We start from the raw sequence: 18063 nt of genomic DNA, 5'->3' as shown, positions 1-18063 counted from the left end.
TTTTTACTAAAGATTGTGCAAATTGTTTGATAACTATGAAAAGAGTAGTTTTGAAATTTTACTACATTTTTATACATTTATTCACATGTTGAACTTTATATGAATAGCCCATTAAATCTAGTTTCTAAATTTTCAAATGGATTATAATTCTAAGTTCTGTAAATTAAGAAATGGTCAATTTAGTAAGTACTGCGTAAGTAGTATTGATCAATTTTGGTAAAAAATTTATCAACTAGCTTTCAACAACTATATTTTTTAAATTTAAATTGAAGGGCTAGTTTTTTAAAACAAATAATGGCTCTTTTCACCTCCCAATTAACTCCAATGGCTTTCCCATTATAAGTAAAGCCTCACCATCGCCTTTGAACATATGAAAAAAGATTTCAAGAGCACAAAATCAAGAAATTCAAGAGCTTTCAAGTCTATAATGCTTTAATTCCATATCCCTTAGTAAATCTTGTAACCAGTCTTTATTTGTATCTTTATGATTGCACTTAAGCTTTGCAAACACTTGCTTATTAGATGTTTCATTAGTTTGCAAAAGCCTTTATATTGAAAGTGGATTTGTAAATCAAGGGCAAGGCGCCCTCTTAAGTTGTTTGCTTTAAGGATTAGGTAGAATCCTTAAAGCGATAGAGGCCGTTATCTTAACCTTTAAAAGAAAGGGATTATAAATGTTATAATTTAGCTTAGAAACAGTATTTTGTAAAAAGATTGATTACTAGTGAGTTGGGCTTCGCTAAGAAGGCTGTATTGGTATGTGCCTTTTAAGCCAATTTATATTTTGGCTAAGATTGTGAAAGCTTAAAATTTTAAGTTGATTGGCTTAAAGGGATAGTTGATTGTCTCAATTTTAAGCTTTCACAAAGGTCTTATTTTTTTATCATTAAACTTATATACATATATTTCAATGTTAATGCTTATATGATAAAAGTCCTCAAAATATGAATAAAGTTTTACAAGGGAATTACGATAAGATTGTAATCATGAGATCATCATTGCATAAAAGCTATATGTTCTAAAATTATTTTTAGTCAATGCTTTATCAATAAGAGAATATTAACAAAAGTTGTTGAGACTAGCACATGATTATGCTCTTACTTATGAAGCAAGTAGTCGAACTCATAAGTTAAAGTTTAAGTAAGCTTGAGTTAACATGTTGGTGCTTGTTACGAGAACCAATTCACTGAACATGATCCGATATGAGAATGTTATATGGTAGTTCATATAGTGTCTAAAGCTACATTCTCATGTGATAGTTATATAAGTGATTATTTGACTTAGGATTATTCATGATCCTATATGATGAAGTTAAACTTTGACTTTTCTTTACTTATGGTTCTAACAAAAAATACTTCAATCAAGTATTGTTGAGTATAACACGAGGCATACCAAAATGCATGAAGTAATCAAGATGGGATTCATTACCTTGTGTGATCAAGAGAGTATCTTAACTAAGCTTGATTGAATTAACTTAAAAAATCTTTGACCAAAGTAAAATAAAAGTTTAGAATTGTTCTAAAGCTCATTTGTGAGTTAATGTTAAGGATAAAAGTTAACATGGTTGAGTAAGTCTAAACCATACTCAGTGTTCAGACTGAGATACTATGTGATGAAAGGATATTAATTATACACTAAAACATTTCATAAATAGGTTATCAAGTCATATTTACTTTTCTTTAGCAATAGCATTGATCATGATCTATAAACATAAGGTTGGCTAATTAGAGAATTGGTAATGAAGATAAAAAGTTTATTTTATCTATAATCGAATACTAACGTTTACAATGCTTGTGTTTATTGCCAACATGCTAAAGAACCTAATGGGTTACATGCAATATGACAATTGTGAAAGCTTAAAATTGAGACAAATTAAGTTGGACTTAATTTGATTCATATGACCAAAACTAGAGGAAATAAAAACAAAAGAAATAGTTTCATTTATTTGGGACATTCGGCTAGTATAAGGTTAATTGTGAAAATTTATATTGCAAGCATTAAACCTAACATAGCCAAGCATTAAACCTAACGTAGCCAAATGCTTTTTCTATAAAAAGAACATCAAGCTGTTCCCCCTTGGAACAAGAAAGAAGAAAAAGAAAATAAAGTTTTACTTAATAAAATATAAGAGGTCTTGCAAACACTTACTAGCTATAGTGTAAATTCACCAAACCTTAGAAAAGGCTATTTCACAATAGTTCGTGTGGATCATCATTAGATGCTGAACACTTGGGCAACTTCTTGGCTTAGAATCTATTTTAAAGATCACCAAATTGAACCAAGAGATTTTCAGCATTCAAAGGTAACACTTTTAGCCAAAACTATGCTTGCTTGTATATGTATATTGCTTGTATAATCTTATTGATTGATCTTAGCTTTAAGAAATTAAAATTTTAAAAATTTCATTGCTTTAACTTTGATAATGATATATAATTCCTTTCAAGTGGTATCAGAGCCTTGTCAATATAGACTATACAAATTAAAAGTTTGTTTGGTTATTTATGATATCAAAATTGTTTTGATTGCAATCTATTATTGTAATGTAAAGGCTGAAAAATTAAATTTTTTATTATTATTTTTATTGGATTCTTTTATAATATTAAAGCATGATGTCTTAGGATGATTGGGATTAAATTTTATGATTTATGGATATCATTTGCATGCTCAATTCTATGGTAGTGGTATTATAAAAATTGTTTCTCATTCTAGGGATATTATTTGGCTACAAAATTTTAATACATGAAAATAGACATAATGATAATCATTGCATAAAAATTTCAGAATTTTTTGAGTTGATTTGGTTATTCAAAAGTTGATGACAAATTCAGCCTAAAAATCTACTAGTGGTGGCTGGGTATGTAAAATATGCATATGATGTATGGTTGCCCTAATATGAATATGGTAATTGATTTTCTTGATGCAGCTGGTATTCTTAAAAGCTAATAGACTTTAAAAACTTTCTCACTAAGATTTTATGGAAAATCTACTAGGTAATTAATATTGAAAATCTTAGAAAACTTGTTCATCAAGATTTCAAGATTTGCTTTCTTTATCACTAAGTTTAATGGATTATTTTTATAAAAGTCAAAGTAATTGTTACTTATGATTCAAGAATCAAGAAACCATGGGAAAGAATTTAGAACTCTTGGATGGTGGCTAGTCAGGGCAGCATAGCAAAAGATGGGCAAAACTACCTAGTTTTCATAAAAACAACCTTAGTCGCAACTTGCTTTTTTTCTTGGATGGGTTTTTGGCCAAGCCCTAGATTGGTGCTATTTCTTATTGAATTTGGATTCCTAAATAGTTTGAGTTTGAGAAATAAGATTTCATATAAAATCCAAAATGATTTGGACCTTCTAAATTGTTTAGAATTTCTAATTAACAAGAAACTATTTCATTACAACACCTAGTTGAACTAGAAAATCATAGTGTATGAATTTGACTTGATTTTAATTGATTGATATCCCTAAATGGTTTAAAGTGATGTCAACCATGTTACATTAAAATTAAATTATAATTATAATTTCTTAATTGTTTAGTAAATTATGATTGTAAATTACATATTCCAAGATAATAGTTAGACATATTTGGCCATGCTAACTAAACATGTCTATGGCTCACATAAAATTGAATTGAATTGATAATTGATATATGATATTGATATTGACTCAAAGAATAGATGTGCAAGACCATGAATTTGAGCCATATATGATGATTGTTGTAGTATGCATGTTAATTATGAGATAAATACCATGTATGCTATATTAATTTATTGTTATACATGCTAGAATTTATATGTGCTAAATGCCATATATAATTGTTAGATGCATGATAAGATTACATGTATTGGATATATGATGAATTTTTATGCATGCTTGATGAGACTTATGATGAATAAAAAAAAAATTTTCATGAAAAATATTAAGTCTTAATGCCTTCCATTAGCATCAACAATTAAACTTTCTGCTAGTAGGACTTGTTGAGTAAAACTCAAGGCATTCATTATTCGAAATAAAGTTGTGTTATGGTTAATGGGTCTTACCTAACTATCATTGTATTGTTTGAATGCAAAAAACTTGACTGTATAGTTATAGAGGCAATGATTAGGCAAATCACATAAAATGTGATTAGACAAAAAGTTGTCATCCAATTGGTTAGGAGTCACAAGGGGATATGATTGTTAAGCAAGTTATCTACCTAATTTACTATCATGGCTTGTTGAAACAAACCTCAAGATTATGGTAAACTAAATGGGATGCTAACCCACTAGAAAAATATGATTTTTTCAAATTGATAGTGAAAGCTATTGATTTGATTAAAATAGTGAGAGTAACTAATATATAGATTTGTACCTTATTTATATTGGTATTGATCAATATGATTGATACTTGTTTATATTTTTAAGTTGCAAAATGAGTAACCGCTTGTCGTTTCGTAGCATACTTGATGCTAACAAGCTCACATGCCTAACTTCAATGATAGTACCGTAATTTGGAACTTGTCCTAATGCAAAAGAAAATGCTTTATGTTTTTAATGAATCAATTCCATTAGAACTAGATGCTAGTACTAATGATACAATGTGGTAGGTTTATGAAACCCATAAGGACCATGCTGATTAAGCTGCATGTATCATGGTGGCTATTATGACTCCTGAGTTATAAAGGCAACATGAGAATATGGATGCTCCTCAATTATTTTGCACCTTAAAGAGTTATTTGACTGACAAACAAGGGTGGACAGAAAGGTTTGAAACCTTTAAAGAATTGTTCCAAATAGTTTTGTTTGAGAGCACTTTGGTCAAAGTTCATTGCATTAAGATGATTAATTGGATTGAAAAACTTGGACAATTGAGATTTGTGATAGATCATGAGTTAAGTGTTGACTTGATCTTGTAATCTCTTTTTAGTAGCTTTCAACAATTTGTAATGAACTTCAATATACATTAGATGGAAGTAAAATTACCATAATTGATGAATAGGCTTAACACTATCGAAAAATCCATTAAAAATCAAAAGCCTAAGACTTTTTTGGTTTTTTTATCTAAGGCCAAGAAGAAGTCATCCAATAAGAAAAGTAAGAAAGTTGATAAAAAAAAAGGATGAAAATAAGGCTATCAAGCCTATTAGCAACATCAAGAAAGACAATGGTGCATGTCACCATTGTGGTAAGAAAGGTCATTAAAAGAACAACTGCAAGGTCTACTTGACAAGCTTGAAGTGAAAAAAGTCTAGAGAGATTTTTACTTCAGATACATTTATGATTAAGATCAATTTATCTCTTTTTGACATATCTTTTTAGTTATTGGATGCCAGATGTGCTTTTAACTTATGTAATGACATATAAGAACTGAAAAACAGTAGATGTCTAAAGAAAAAAGATGTGTCCTTGCATGTTAAAAATGGTGCAAGTGTTGTTGCCTATGTCAAAGGGACTTATTATTTACCTTTACCTTCTTGTTTAGTTTTAGAACTAAATGATTGTTATTATATTCTTGCCGTAACTTGAAACATCATTTTAGTTTCTTATTTAAGTATGAATGTAATTGATGATATGCAAGCGCACAAAATCAACACAAGTAATACAACGATAAGTAGAATATCGTTCTCACAAAGACTGTTATTATGGAAGAATCAAGTACTGAAATTGTATCACCTTTTCTTATACTTAGATAAATCAATTAAAAGTTATGAAACAAATCAAATAAACTCTAAAAAACTGCAATACTATAAATAAAATAGATCAAACCAACTATAAATAACTAAAAACACAAAAAACTAAAATCAAATAACTAAGATACATCAAAACCAAAATCAACTAAGCAACTAAACATGTAATATAAATCAAAAGCATAAAAGTTGAATGCTGTATAGAACAAATAAGCTAAACCAATCATAATCCTAATCAAAATAACATGCAATTCATGCCAATTAACTCAAACCAAAAACCTAATATATTTTTAAAACATGTAAACAATTTAAATTAATTAAAGAACATGCAATTAAACCAAATTAAACTAAAATAGAATTTAAATTAACCAATTTATAAAACCCTAAAATAATGACACCTTAAACTTTATAATACGAAACCCTAATAAAACCCTAAACCAATTTAAATGAACTTTAAAAATCAAATGAAAACACAATATCAGAAACTTATTAAATCAATAACTACTTAAACAAAAGAAACATGCAAGAACTTAAACATATAAATCAAGAATTAAACCTAAATATGCAAACTAAACAAATTAAACATAAACCAAAATTAAATCCAATCTTTAATTATATAACCGAATCTTCAAATCAAGATTAAACATGCAACTAAATGAATTGAACCAAAATAGAACCTTAACCAAATAGATTTACCCAAAAATTAAGCAAGAACACAATTTATGTACGCAAGAAAACAAAATCAAATACAAAGATTGAGTTTTTAAACTAAAATGCATAACCAAAATTGAATAAGAACTTAAAACAAGAATTTGATTGCTTAAAAACTTAAAAAGAATATACTTGAGCTAATCCTGAAAACTAGAAAATTTAAAGAACAATAAATCTTTAAAACAAAAACTTGAAAACTAAAGAAAGCTTAAAGAAAACTTAGAATAAGAAAAACTAAAGTTGTTAAGGTTGGACTACCACTCCAACCCTTTACACCCTTTTTTCTAAGAAGAATATGATGCATTTATAAGCAAAAGAAACCCTAAAAATCCTTAAGTAGGTTCAACTTAAGTGAGACTTCAAGAAGTCTTCTCTCAATTTTGATTAGACTTAGTTTTTTCAATCCAAGAATGCTTCTTCAACTAAGACTCTTAAAAGAAAGCTTCTAGATTTTTCCTATACCATACTTATCATGTAGTAACTCTTCCATACTATATATCAACTTACCAAAAATAGAATCTTACTAAATCAAGAAAGTATAGTTTCAACCTTATTAAATTTAGCTTCCAAACATTCACTTTAAATTACTCCATCTTGATCTTCATCTTCTTTTCCATGACATGACTTAAATTTTTAAAGAAAAATCATATATTAACTTCATCCAAAAAGCTTCATAAATGCCCATACAAGTTGTATTTATAACCCACGCAAAATCTTACTCTAAATAGAATTAGGAATACTTCACCACAAAATAAAGAGATTCAACTTCAAATAGGAAAAAAAAATAGAATTGCCACTTCATCTTTTTTAACTAATAGAAAAACTCTCAAATGCCCTTTCATCCCATAGTAATCCTATGCATGTGCACTTACACAAGCTACCATGGACTTGCAATCATGTGAAAGTACAATTTTACCCCTATTCATTGCCAAAATTCCAACTTAAATTCTTGCATGAAATTTCATCTTATTTATTCAAGATTCATCACTTCAACTTTACAACACTTGCTAAAGCCAATCTTGAACATTTTTCCCATTTTTGAACTTTAAATTTGTCAAGAAAATCAAGAATTTCTAAGAACATTTCAACTATCTATAATATGATCAAGAATCATCCAAGAATCATAAAAAAAACTTCAAGAATCTTCAAGAATTACCAAGAACCATTCCTTTATTCAAGAAAACCTACAAAATAAAAAACTCAACCATTTAAAAGTAAAAAAAAACTTTATTTTGCCAAGAACTAAACAAAAATTAACCATAAAAGCACTAGAAGTAACTCTATAAAATAGAGTTATTAGAATGATGAATACCAATTTAATATTAAAGGTAATTTTTGTTCCTTTTATTTAAATGATGTGTTTTATGACATGAGAATACATGATAGTAGCTTATCTTTAACTAAGGATGTCCTCAATATAAATGTCAAAAAAGCTAAACTAGATAAATTGAATCAATGTTACTTGTGGCATTGTAGGCTCAATCACATCAATGAAATAAGAATCACAAAGTTACATAAACAAGGATATTTTGATCCACATGATTATGATTTTCTTATGTATGAGGTGTATGGGTTGAAATCCGAAGCTCCATTATATCCGTGATCTGTTTGTAAGAGACTAAGTTGCATACCGGACCTAGCAAGCATTCATTTTTCTATTTTCTTTTCATTACATGAATATGTTGTTCTTCTAGTCTTCTATTTCTACGATAACTTAAGATTAAATGTCCCATCAGTTTTGACGTCTGTTGCATGGAATACCCAGGAAAATTGACGCTTCATCATTCCATGCATGTTGTCCTTGCATATGGGTCATGTTTGATACTTTGACATAAGGCCATTCATAGAAACAAAGAACTATAGGTAGATTGTTTACATGTTTTTGCTCTTTTTGCATGATATTCATCTATGGATGGAGAAAGTCCAAAGTCTTTCTTTTATTTAGGAACATACTACTGTGTTTTTTTTTGGCATCGGGCTTGATAAATCTTGGATATGGATAAATTCACCATTTAAATCAAGAAGGTAGGTGTCTCTGTTGGATATGCATATCTTTTGTATTACTTAAGTTAAATTTACCATTTAAACTTTTTTTGGAGTAATTAGATACTTATGCCTATTTTAATTTGATGCAATTTAATGCTTCATATTCTAATTTGTTTAGATTTATGATAAAAAGTAAAGAATATAATAGTAGTAATAATTAAATGAAAAAATTCTGAGGATGAGATTTTAAGAAAGTCCAAGTAGTAATTCCTTTAGACTTCCTTAAAATCTCTAGGTGAAAATATTTTTCTAAAAATACTATCAAAGTAATAGAGTATTTAGAAAAATATTCAATATAAAAAACTTTCATTCATCTATTTTCCTAAAAACATATTAGATGATAATAAAATAATGTATAATTACTCTTTAAGTAATCAGATTACTATAATAATACATGAATATTGTGATTAATTAATTTTATCATTCAAAAAACAATTTAGTTCATTAAAAATAATAATACTAATTAAAAATTAAAATTAAAATTAAATTAAACAAAAAAAAGTAAACGAAATTTCCGATGATGAGATTTTAAGGAAGTCTAAGTAGAAATTCTTAAGAGATACCTAGGTGAGAAAATTATTCTAAAATACGACCAAAGTATCGGGGTATCTAGAGAAATTTTCAATAAAAGATTTTGTTTGCTTTGTTCCTTCAAAAAATTTTTAGTAATAATTGTGAAATAGCTAAAGAGACTAAATATTAATTAAAATGAATAACAAAATGTATAACATAATAAGTATTTTATTTTTCGCATGCATATTCTATTTTATTGTTTGCATTACATAATTTTAAATGCAAATAAAATTTTCGATGTGGGATTCTAAGAAAGTCTGATAAGAGATTCCTAAGAGATCTCTATGTGAAAAAATTATTCTAAAATACCACAAGAGTATTGGGGTATCTAGAGAAATTTTCAATAAAAGATTTTGTTTACTTTGTTTCTTTCAAAACTTTTTGGTAATAATTGTGAAATAGTTAAAGAGATTAATATTAATTAAAATGAATAACATAATCATAAGTAATTATATATATATTTTGGATGTATATTTTGCTTTATTGTCTTGCATTACATGATTTTATGTGTAAATAAAATTTTTTATGATGAGACTTTGAGAAATTCAAGTAGTGATTCTTGAAAAATCCTTAGGTGAGAAAAATCTTATAAAAATTGCCAAAATATTGAAATATTTGGAAGTTTCTTTTCAATATTAAAAATTTCCATTCTATAATTTGAACAATTTTCTTAATAAATAAGAGTGTGTTTTTTAGGAAATAAATATATTTGTAGATAATTATATTATTATATGACTTTTAATCATTTTTAAAAATAAACAAAAAATCTCTAAGGATGAGATCTTAAAGAAATCTGAATAGTGATTTTTTAAGAATCTTTAGGTAAAAAAATTTATCTTAAATGTCATCAATGTATTGGAGCATTTAGATTAATTTATGATAAAGATTTCTTGCTTTTTTTAATTGCATAGAAATGAGTTTTAGGAAATACTATTTGTTTTTAAAATTATAGATATCATATTTTATGAAAATAAATCTAAATCACCGAATATAGGATTTTTGAGAATTTCGAATAGTGATTCTTAAAAATTTTTTAGGTGAGATAGTTCCTTTTAATATTAACAAAGTATTGAAATATTTTTAAGAATTTTTCAATATAAGGTTCATATTTATTCAAGCATACTAAAAATTGAAAATATGTTTTTTAAAAAAATTAAGGACATTAAATTTTAAATACAAAAAATTAAGATCATTTCAGTTAATATTAAAAGATAACACATAATTAATTGGTACTGTTATAGACACCAAATTTTGTTAAGAACATTTTAGCATAGTTGAACAAAGCCTATTTGAAACCAACAAAAAGACCTTTTAAAGAGCTCATAAAATGTATCTATATTTAGGCCTAATAAACAAATAAAAAAAATTTTGTATGGTTACTTTCAAACTCTTTCACATGGGATTTATATGGATGATATTTTTTAACATTATTGTATAAAAAATAAAGAATAAATAAAATGGGTAAACACCTAAAGTCAATTCTGGTTAAAATTATACAAAACCCAATCAAAATGTATAGAATTGGGGTCGAGCCTCAAAATTCACAACCTTAGTGAAATCAATGTGGTTTTAAATTAAATTTAGTGATTTTTAAAACACTAAAATTTTTATTGTACAAGGAAATGTGTGAAATTATCAAAATACCCTTATAAAGGTATTTTCATAATTTGGCTTTCTCGAACTCTGATTTTCATGAAATTTTTTAAATCTTACTTTCATAATATTTTATGATTTTTGGTGCATTTGATATCACAGCCATATCCGAGGAAGTGTAAAATTATCAAAATACCCTTATAAAAGTATTTTTGTAATTTGTCCTTCTCGAGCTCAGATTTTCATGAAACTTTTCAGGTCTTAATTTTATAATATTTCATGATTTTTGGTGCATTTGAAATCATAGCATTACCTGAAAAATGTAAAATTACTAAAATACCTCTATAAGAAAATATATTTTCGTAATTTGATGCTAACTTCTAAATCAATTAATATTTTTTATATTTTTCAAAAAAAATTTGTTAAATTAAAAATAGACGTACCAATAAATTAAGTTGTCAACTAGATCCACAAGTTAAGTTGAATTCTAAGTGAGTTTTGGGCATGAGTTTTAAGGTCTAAGTTCAAACCAGTCTAAGTTATTATTTTATTAAAAATATTCTTATTTAATTTGCATTTAAAAGAATATTTAAAAATATTAAAAATACTAATGTAAAATATATTTAATATTTTAAATTTTAATAGTAGAAAATGCCTATTCAAGTTTGTAACATATTGGTCAAGCTAGACTTAAAGTGAGGCTTTAAAAATATCATACAAGATTAATCGTTCATGAACATCTCTAGTTGTAATTCAAATAATTAAATTTATCTTATTTATTAATAAGTGATAGTATGAAAATTATAATATTTCAATTAAAAATTTATATTGATATTTTATAACTAAAAAAACTTGACTTTTGACAATTCACTTAAATATTGTAAAATAAATGACAAATATAAAATAAAATATTTTATGATGATGTATAATCTAATTGTAAAATTGACTTTAATTATACAATAAAATATTACTTTTATACATAATATAAAATTTAGAAATTAAAAGTAAAGAAAATAAATTATATTTTTATTGTCTTTTAAAGTTATTAAAGTACTCATGTTTTGTGTTACGTTTTTAATTATAGTCAAATTAAGTAGGTATTAAAAGACAAAGAATAAAATTATGCAAAATTTAAGATCGGTTTACAATCTTTTGAATTTGTTCGGGTTTCCATTCGATCCGCTTTATCCATTTATCTTTTAAACTTAAAAATTTTATCATCATTCTAAATTTTATCTTCATGCTGAAAATTATATCAAGACTTAAACAACTTGCAAAAATTTTTTGTGTTTATTTTATTTTTACTATGTTTATTCATGCTTTACAATGTTTAAAACAATTAACAAAAAAATTTGAAAAAAAAAAGGTAATTTTTATTTTCAAGATATACACTTTTTTTTATTCTAAAACTGAACTTAAAAAATATTTACTAACAAAATTGAATATAAAAAAGTAATTTTTTTCTTATAATTATCAAAATCATTAGTATTTTTTCTTACTAAATACTTATCATCATAATTGTAAACAAGTGAAAAAATTTTATCACCCTTTTTTGTAATTTTATCTTTTAACTTGAATAATGATTTTACAGCTGGCATTTAACGGCTACATTAATGATTTGGTTGACGAAATATGACATTTCTTTATGACCATGATATATCGGGATTAATATGTTAATTTTAAAGTATGAGTATCAAAATGATATTCACCTCAAAATTTAGGAACCGTGGAAGTATTTTATTCAAATATGCAAACCATTCATACAAGTTAATTTTGACGTTAAAAGTATACAAGAAGGGGCAAAACTTCATTAAGATCTTTTGGTAAAGTTTATTAAGGTTAGACATTAAAAGTGATTAAATTAAAATTAAAATTAAAATCTGAATTGATAGATATCTTGTTACTAAAATTTTATAGATGAATTATTTTTAAATGAATTTAAAACAGTGAAACTTAAAAAATTTTATTAAATTGTCAATTGTTATGAGTATTTTATGATTAAAATGATATAATGGTTTTCTTTTTTAATAAGAGAGTGACTCATCATCAATTCGAGATCATTTTGATCATTAGATTTAAGTTGACGTGATAAATTAACTGACCTCAATTCTCGAAGTCCACATTAACTCTCCAAAGTCATTTTGGTCATTAAGTAAAGTTGACGTGGCAGATTGACTTTAATTCTCAAAATCCACATCAACTCAACCAGCTATACATTCCGCCTTCCAGCATATGAATACGTTAACTTGCCATTCTCCTATTTGACTTTCCTTGTTATGTTAAGTCAATCGACACCGTCAACCCTAAACTTAACTTTGAGAATTTGGATCACTAAGATCCAGACATCTCACACCTAAAGTATAAATAACCCCTTTCATCTCAAGTATGGGCAATCAATTCTAGATATTTTCTCTTCAGATTTCTCCTCTTTCTCTCTATTTAAAGTACTGACTTGAGAGTTGTAGCACAAACATTGAAAAAACCTCCGACCTTTATCCTTGATTGATCTTCAATCTCTTATAATTTCAAGGCTTTACCATCCAGGTCGAACCCGTCACCAGCATCAACAAAAAAACTACATTGGTTTAGGAAGTTATATTTTTTTTATGAATTCATAATTTACCCTGCCTGAAAATATGTTTGCACTTATAGATTTTAAAAAGGCACAATCTTCAGGACAGAATATGATCAGTAAGATGAATAATGTTGCATGTATGTCCGGTGTAATATATAAGGCATGCAGGACCTTCAACTTTTGGGGATGAATAGCTGAAGTTTTTGGTTTGTTTTTGTGAAGGAAGTAGCTGAAAAAGTATTGCAATGTCTAAATGGGCGTAGCAGTTATACTAATTACATCTGAAAGTGGTGGGGTGGGGGGATTTGCTGTCGATGAAGATATATAGGCATGACAGCTTTAATAAAATCAATGGCAACACTACAGGAAACTTAAAGAAGCTAACAATTAACCACGAAATACCAAACATGCATATAGTTATGAGTAAAGTGCTGATATATAATGTGAATATTTCGAGTTGGACGTTTAAGCATAAAATGGACATTCCTGGTCTATATATATATAAAATGTAAGAACTGACAAAATAACCAGAATTCAAATAAGCAGCACGCCACGACAGTACGTAGTTCTGTACACCAACTCCCATGATCATATTTATAGCTATTGGCAGCAAGTACAAAAACCTGGAAATTAACCCCAAATTGAGCTGATGAATCTTCAATTGATTTTATATTTTTAACAATCCTCTTCAATTTGATTCTTTTGTGATCGCTAATGTAATCCTGCATGAAACTACACAATCAGCTTCGCACAGCTTTTGATATATATATATATATATATATATGAATATATGTACGCATATGATTGCGCATGTATTGTATATTTTTTTATGGAAAATGAAAATAAAGTCTCCTATAATCTCAAGAACCAAAATGCTAAGTTATAGGTATACTTGCAAAATTAACAAATAATTAACTAGGATGCACCCAACAAAATAATATATACTTGCAAAGTACAATGCATGTTCAAGTTTGACTGAACTCATTAACAAATTAAATCCTACACATCTCTAATTAATGGTATATTCTTCGTTAATAAAGTCAGAGGTTTTAGACTCAGATCTTAATATTTGAGAGGAGTGGATAAGAGGGAGAAAAGCCACAAAGAATGCACATCTTTTGTCTCAACTCACATGTAATGTAAAAGACCATAAAGATGATGAAAAAGATTAACGGTGTGACTCGAAGTAAAATTGCAAATATAAAGAGCTAGTTACAGCAACATAGATAAACTAATTGATCATGCAAAGATATTTTCTCCAAAAACTAGGAATCTAGCATGTATATACGGGATGTGAATGACATTAGAAAAGTAGCCGCATAATAGGCTCCTTAGACAGAAAAGGTTGGTGTAAAATTTGTCCTGGTTGAAAAATAAACTGAAATTTCCAAGTTGAAAAGTGGCATACATAGCTGTGGAACCCCTAACGAAACCTAATCAATGTGCTTACTGATTGAGTCTGAGGAATTTTAATCTGCTTGTTGAATTTTGATGGTTTTGGCACATTTTCTCTCGTCTATTCTTGTTGGTCAGTCAGTCAATTTTCTGTAGTAATGGACAACAATTAAAGGCAATGAATCATACCACTTCACATTTTTCTCATATGAGAACGTGGCAACATTTTGGCATATATTTACATATAAGTAGATATAGAAAAAGTGAAGACAGAACCCTGCCTTCATTGGAAGCATATATGTTTCTGTTCCATATAAATGGCCTTAGCCAAAATACAAATCATATTAACAATTCCCAATTAGAGAAGAATATAAGTATCACTTCTTCAGTCCTATTTTCTTTTTATCTATCGTGTTTTTTTTAACTATCCCAAAATTATGCCATTTTTTTAAACCTATAAAACTTTTATTTTTTTATATTTTAAAATTATATTTTATTATTTTTTTACTTTTTTATATTAAAAATTATGAAACTTTAATTTTATAAAAAAATTTTAACTTTTAATATTAAATACACTAAAATAAAAATTTTGTTTTCTTAAAATTCATAAAAATTAATAATGTTCAAACAATTTGATATAAGAATATACATTTGATGGAGAAGAGATGATCAGATTCAAGAAGAACGACAGGAAGACATTAGGTGGTAAAAGTTTTAAGTGCAAAATAAAAATATAAAACTAACGTTTGTTGGTTTGAATGATAAAAAATTCGATTCTCTTTAAGTAAAGTATCAGTTTCAAGTCTTGTGAATAAAGAAGATAAGAGCTAAGAGAGCTTGACCCCTTTATTGGGTCCAACCCAACTTGCCTTTAGATTATTCGGGGTCCAAAGTAACTATCGAATACTGAAAGGTCTTAAATAAAAAAATAAAAACATAAAAATACAAGTGAATATATCTTTTTAAAGAAATTATTTTTTTAATTAGACCTAATAATTTTAAACATAACAAAATGATATTATACAAAAACGATAACAAAATATAAAAATGATGCAATTTAAAATTTTAACAAAAAGTATATTTAAATTTAATAAAAATAAAAAATATATATTTTATATTTTATATGTTAATATTTAACATGAGTTTGACACAATAATTTTGAAACACATATTTAATATAAATCAGACATGAATCAATTACACTAATGATCAAATTTACTTTTAATGTCCACAGCTTCAGCCATCTAAACAATCAAACGAAACTTTAGCACCAACGTAATCTTTAATCTGTAAAACAAAGTATATATATTGCAGATGGAATAAACTTACTGTCCCACAAAATCTGACATTGGACAACATGCAATCTATTAAAGGTACAAAGGGCAAAATATATTAATGAATGCAGATGCAAAATCTCAAAACTAGCCTTGCATCTGCACTAAGAAAAAATCAAAACCAGTGGGGCATTACTTTAATTGTTGTTATTCTTATCGTTAAACAAAACAATTGCTAATTTATAATTAGTCAGGCATTAGGCTTCCGCTTGCATCATAAAGGATTCCCAATTATGTTAATTGAATTGAGCAAAAGCCACACAAAATTTTGATTAAACACTAAAATATAATCCAAGCTGATATCTTAATTTTCCTTAAACATTGATTAGTTGTTTGCTTTTAATTATTCGTATATTTTATATTTGCAAAAATGATAAACTATCCATGGATATTACTTCAAGTCATAAATAGAATGTATTCTTTTTTATTATTATTTAAATTTAAATTTGTAAGAAGATTATAAGAAAATAATTTTTAATAAATTCATTAAATTCAATGTAAATAAATTTACTTCAATTAATTAAAAAGAGAATGTACCGATTAAAACCAGAAAATCCGTTCTTACTAAAAAAAAAAAAAAAGGAAAAGTATATGATATCTCACTTGACCATTCATGGGGGACAAAATCTGCAGAATCTCAAAAAGGGCTAAATCAAGGAAAAGTTGCCATGAAGAAACAAATATTAAATTCAGCAACTATTATAGTGTCTAATTTTGCATAATTTTAACTTCTTGTCGGTTTGAGTGAGAACAAGAGAGAGAGGGAGAGAGATCTTCCCCACAATAGGAGCAGCTTTGTAGTTTCGAGAGATACACACAATATTCTCCCCATCGCATTGAATGTCACCAAAGAGTAAAAGATAGCTAGTAAAAGCTACTATCTAAACATCTCCGGAACTTACATCACCCCAATGTCTTTATTTATCATGTCACTATTTAGGCAAATTAGGGTTGCTGAAAGTTGTAAAATTTCAATGGAAGTCAAAAGAATATGGGCTGTTATTGAAAGTTCAAAATTTAAATCACATTGAGAAGCTAAAATAATTACCAAAGCACTGCTAGATCTAGCATTTTAAAGTGAAAGTAGTTATAGAAATTAAGCAAATTGAGAGGCTAAAATTATTACCATATATGATCCAAAGAAGGCAAATGAATCAAGAGAAGTGAATGGTAGAGCTGGATTCATCACTTCCCTTGCCTTGATTCGGCTTCTTCTTTTTCTTCTTATAAGGGATCCCCCTTGCCTTGGCTTGACTCTCCCTGACTTCTCTGAGATAAACTCGAATAGCACTGCTGGCGAAAGGGTTGGTCTCAGGTAACCCTCCATTTTCTTCATAGGCAGCTCGAAGCCTCCCAATAAGAGCATCAAGGCTGCCCCAAGCTTGCCTAAGGGGGCAAGTGCAAGGAGCAGACGGCTCAGGCTGTCCATAGAACATACATCCCTGTAGGTGAACCTTGGTCTTGCCAAACTGATCCAGATATCGAAGGAAGTCTAGCACATGCTTACAATTGCACTGTGAAAGAGGAACTGAGGGCCTCTGATTCTTCAAGTACTGCCCAAAAGTATTCCAGTCCCTTCTCTTCTGTGACTCATAACGGCTAGGTGTTGGTGGTTGCTGCTGATCGCCGGGATTAATCCTTGATGATCCTTCTAATATATCCTTCCCTCTTTCACTCGACATAGCGTTGAGATCGATGCAGATTAATTATCTTTTGCTAAATAAGGCAAGAAATTATAAGAGGGGGGGGAGAGGGGGGAGGTGAAAGGAATAGGAGAAGCAAGGGAGTGGAGGAACATGAAGTTGCTTTCTATTCCTCTTTTTCTTCGTCTTTGATTTGTATGTTCTCCTTTTCGAAAATAGTACTGTATAATTAGCTCTATATTTCCCCAATCAATCCATACAATAATTGTATGTTATTTGTCAACATAAAGCTCTTATCATGTTTTTTAGAATTACCATTAACCCCTGATCCTCTTTATGATTTCTCTACAGTTTCTACAAATAAGCTCCCACCCGTAACAAATCAAAATTTATTATTTCATCAAATATTAGAGTTTTGTTTTATAAACAGGATTAAAATGTTATCATGTATTTTTTGTTATATTTATTTTTAATTTTTTAAATATCTATATTTAATGTACTATCAGTAAAAATATTATATACTATTA

At 27.6% G+C, this 18063-nt stretch overlaps 1 pseudogene across 1 annotated transcript; it reads right to left on the bottom strand.

The window, feature by feature from the left end:
* Nucleotides 1-13552: 13552 nt before the first annotated feature.
* Nucleotides 13553-17783, bottom strand: LOC111299715 (protein LIGHT-DEPENDENT SHORT HYPOCOTYLS 10 pseudogene; annotated as a pseudogene). Its single transcript, XR_016329914.1, has 2 exons — nt 17020-17783; nt 13553-13887 (listed from the first exon to the last, which is right to left on the bottom strand). The product of XR_016329914.1 is annotated as a protein LIGHT-DEPENDENT SHORT HYPOCOTYLS 10 pseudogene (transcript).
* Nucleotides 17784-18063: the final 280 nt, after the last annotated feature.

The sequence above is a fragment of the Durio zibethinus genome, chromosome 18 (assembly GCF_047325235.1).
Source record: "Durio zibethinus cultivar Kanyao isolate XHJ-2024 chromosome 18, ASM4732523v1, whole genome shotgun sequence".
NCBI classification, from domain to species: domain Eukaryota; kingdom Viridiplantae; phylum Streptophyta; class Magnoliopsida; order Malvales; family Malvaceae; genus Durio; species Durio zibethinus.
The sequence above is the reverse complement of the archived record's forward strand: the minus strand, read 5'-3'. Positions and strand labels throughout refer to the sequence as shown.